At 27.3% G+C, this 3,499-nt stretch overlaps 1 protein-coding gene across 1 annotated transcript in view; it reads right to left on the reverse strand.

Moving 5' to 3' along the window:
• LOC105622646 overlaps positions 1–3,499 on the reverse strand; it is a 53,789-nt gene that overhangs the window by 4,888 nt on the left and 45,402 nt on the right. The window lies entirely within an intron of this gene.

Here is a 3,499-nt window from a genome sequence, read left to right on the forward strand (position 1 = left end):
TATATATATATATATATATATATATATATATATATATATATATATATATAAAATGTCGTATATTGAAGACTAAAAACAATAAGCAATTTATTGCTTTCTGTTCTTATTAATGTATAATTTTAACATAAATATCATATATGATTTAGTATGTGATTTAATAAAATAGAAAATAATACATTACAATTACTTTATATCAACAATGTAATGTTAAATTTAATCACTCTTGTCTTACTGATGAAGAAACTTTAGAAATAAAATTTTGTAGCAAGTAGTTATTAAAATCTCTGCTTTCTTATTAATCCTTGATATGACATATTTCACGGGCCGTTTCCTGCGTTGCGTCTCATATTTTTAAATTTAATGGTTCTTCACACGACGGTTTTCCGATCCAATTTTCCACTCACCGATCAACTGCACATTCTATCGTTCGGAAATCCGAATGCTCTCGACAAAGATTGAACGGAAGTTATTAATCGCTGGTCTGAAAATATTTTTCATCGGACGATCACTTCCGGTCCCTCGTGATCAATGAACATTTGAATTACATTCAAACATAGCGTCTTATGAATGAAGCCACATGGATCAATGTTGAGAATCTCGATGAGTCAATAAAGTTTTATAAATTGCGATCTACATAGACTACCTATAATAAATCAACAGAAATAATTTTTATTAAGAATTTTTATCAATAACAATGTGTTGAACACTTTGAATATGCGTCAGTCTCATAATAATCTCAAAATAATGATATTAATTAATAATCACTTTTTTAAATTTAAATATTATTCAGTAAAAATTAAATTATATACGAAAAGAACGGTTACATTCTCTAAAAATTTAGTTAAATACACGGAAAGAGATTGTAAAAATAATTTTATTAGATTATCAAAATAATTATGTAAGACGTTCTAGTTGGTTCGTAAAATGACAAAACTATTTGCAACATTGCAGCACAGATGGGATTTCGGTTCCGGGTACGTCATTGTTTCGACTCCTCCATTTTCTTTCATCAAGCAAAGCAAAGCGAGCGAGACCGAGAGAGTCTGTTCTTCTTGCGTTCGGCAATCTTCAGTGCACCGAATGAAACAACGAGAAAATTTTCTTGCTATTTCGTTCGCTTGGAGCGCCGAAGATTGTCGAACGCGAGAAAAATGGATTCCATCGCTGTCTCACTCGTTTCACATCGCTGGTAGAGAAAAATAAAGGGATTGAAACGTTGGCGTACCCGGAATCAAAATCCTATCAGTGTCACTGTTGAAGTATTGAATATTCTACATAATTATTTTGATAGTCCAACGGAATTATGTTCAAATATGTCTTTCTAAATTTTTAGAGACTTCAGCAAAATCGTCTTTTCTATTTAAAACAAGGACTTAAATTAAGTTTGTTAATAAGATGTACCTACAAATCTCTCAGAAGTTGTCAAAGCTTAGCTGGTTTTTAAGTAATCATTTTAAATCATCTTCATTAAATGCACCTTTTTAAAAAGATAGATTTATTAATTACACAGTAAAATTTTTTGAAAATATCGTTTTATAAAGACAAGTATAAATCACAGGTTATATAAATGTAACTTTAAATATGTAAACTTACACATACATAATATTATAAAATTATATAACATACTATATAAAGATGTAAAAGTTTATATCATAACAAATGTAAAATATTTAAAAAAAATTTTTGGAAAAAAATAATATAAATTTCAGGATTATTTAAAATTTTTACAAGTAAAAAAATAATGATAAAGAGTCATTAAAACATACAATGTTAATAACATATTAAATATCATACAAGATGCACTTAAAAGTAAAAAGAGCAAACACTCTTAGTAATTGAAAGATTACAAATTTTACACATATATTTGTATATAAGATTTCAGAAATATTTAAATATGTCTTTGAATTCATCATCCTCAACGGTCGAATGACATAAAGACATATTTATTAAGATTTTGTTCGTAATAAAATAAATTGAACATACATTGACGAATTTAAAAATTCGTCATTGAAAATTTATCTTCTTAATTTCATATGATATTTTCTAAGGAAACCTCCTTAAACACGATTATAGACCTACCTATATTGGCACTTCTTTTTGTCAATTTCAATTTGTAGCACTTTGAAAAGATCGTCGGTAGCTTGATACTATTTCAATTCGCGATATCTTTCAACATACGAGGCTCTCTTCGTTTCTTTTAATCACAACCTCTGTAAGAAGAAACTTGGAAAGATGCGGACTTTCTCGTGTGTTTGGTACTCAAGATTTGTCATACGGAAACTGGTCATAACGCATAAGTTGCACTTTCTTTCTTGCCGTCCGTAAACTACTCTGTCGGATTCGACCGTCTCTAAGCCAATTTGTCTATCGACAAACTGATTAAACCCTACTCTCTTTCATTTGTAGTATCGTGTAACACTAAGCACATAGGTCAAAATTAAACATCCTGCAGTTTTTTAATTAAAGGCGTTGGAATTAAAAACGAGAGGATGGAGGAATGTAAGAAAATGAAAATAAATTATTAACTAAGTAAGAGAAGTATCAATTACGATTAAAGTTAGATGTAATAATATTTCTATATGTATATATATTTTAAATTCATTTATTTCACAACAGATATGTCACTGCGCACTGATTACTTTTGGACTTGTATACAATCAAACATAAATGTTAATAATTACATGAAATTAAATTTTTTTTTTTTCGTTAATGTGATGGTATTTTAAATCTGTAAAAAATTAATTGCGAAAAATTATTTCAGCTTCGATCTCGGCTCTTCTAAATTTTGTGCGGGTAAAATTCGAATTTGACCACCAATGTATTGTAATAATATGTTTATCGCAATAATCATATATACAGAGTGTACATATTAAAAGGAAGCATGGTGTAAACATTAAGTTTGAAACAAGACTGTTTATTATATGAATACATTAATTATATAAATATATTAGTGAGTGATAAATGTATTTAAAGCCCACATACAAATATTATTCCAGTCAACATCTACTTTGACAATAATTGGTGCTTCTCTTAGTATTAATATAAGTATTTATATAAGTGGTCGTGATCCTAAACTTAATATTATTAATAAAATGAATTACATTTATCAATTTTATTTTTGTATATTGCAGGAAAGATGTATCATGAAATTGAATATTGCAAATTGAATATTAACAAACAATTTGTAAAAAATATTAAAAAACAAATAACAAATACATATATTTAATAATATATATTTTACATATATATTTAATATATATTTAATAATTAATATATCATAATATATGTAAATCTTTTATATACTTTCAAGTGATTTGTTGATTCATATGTGTCCTTCACATCTTCTTATTGTTTTTTACTAAAAAAACAAGATACAACTGTTTCCCTCGTAAATTGTTAATAAAGTAAAACGTTTGTTTAATAATAAGTAATGTTTAAAACATGTGTGTGTGTGTGTGTGTGTGTGTGTGTGTGTGTGTGTGTGTGTGTGTGTGTGTGT

Source organism: Atta cephalotes (genome assembly GCF_000143395.1).
Source record: "Atta cephalotes unplaced genomic scaffold scaffold00047, whole genome shotgun sequence".
Lineage (NCBI taxonomy): Eukaryota > Metazoa > Arthropoda > Insecta > Hymenoptera > Formicidae > Atta > Atta cephalotes.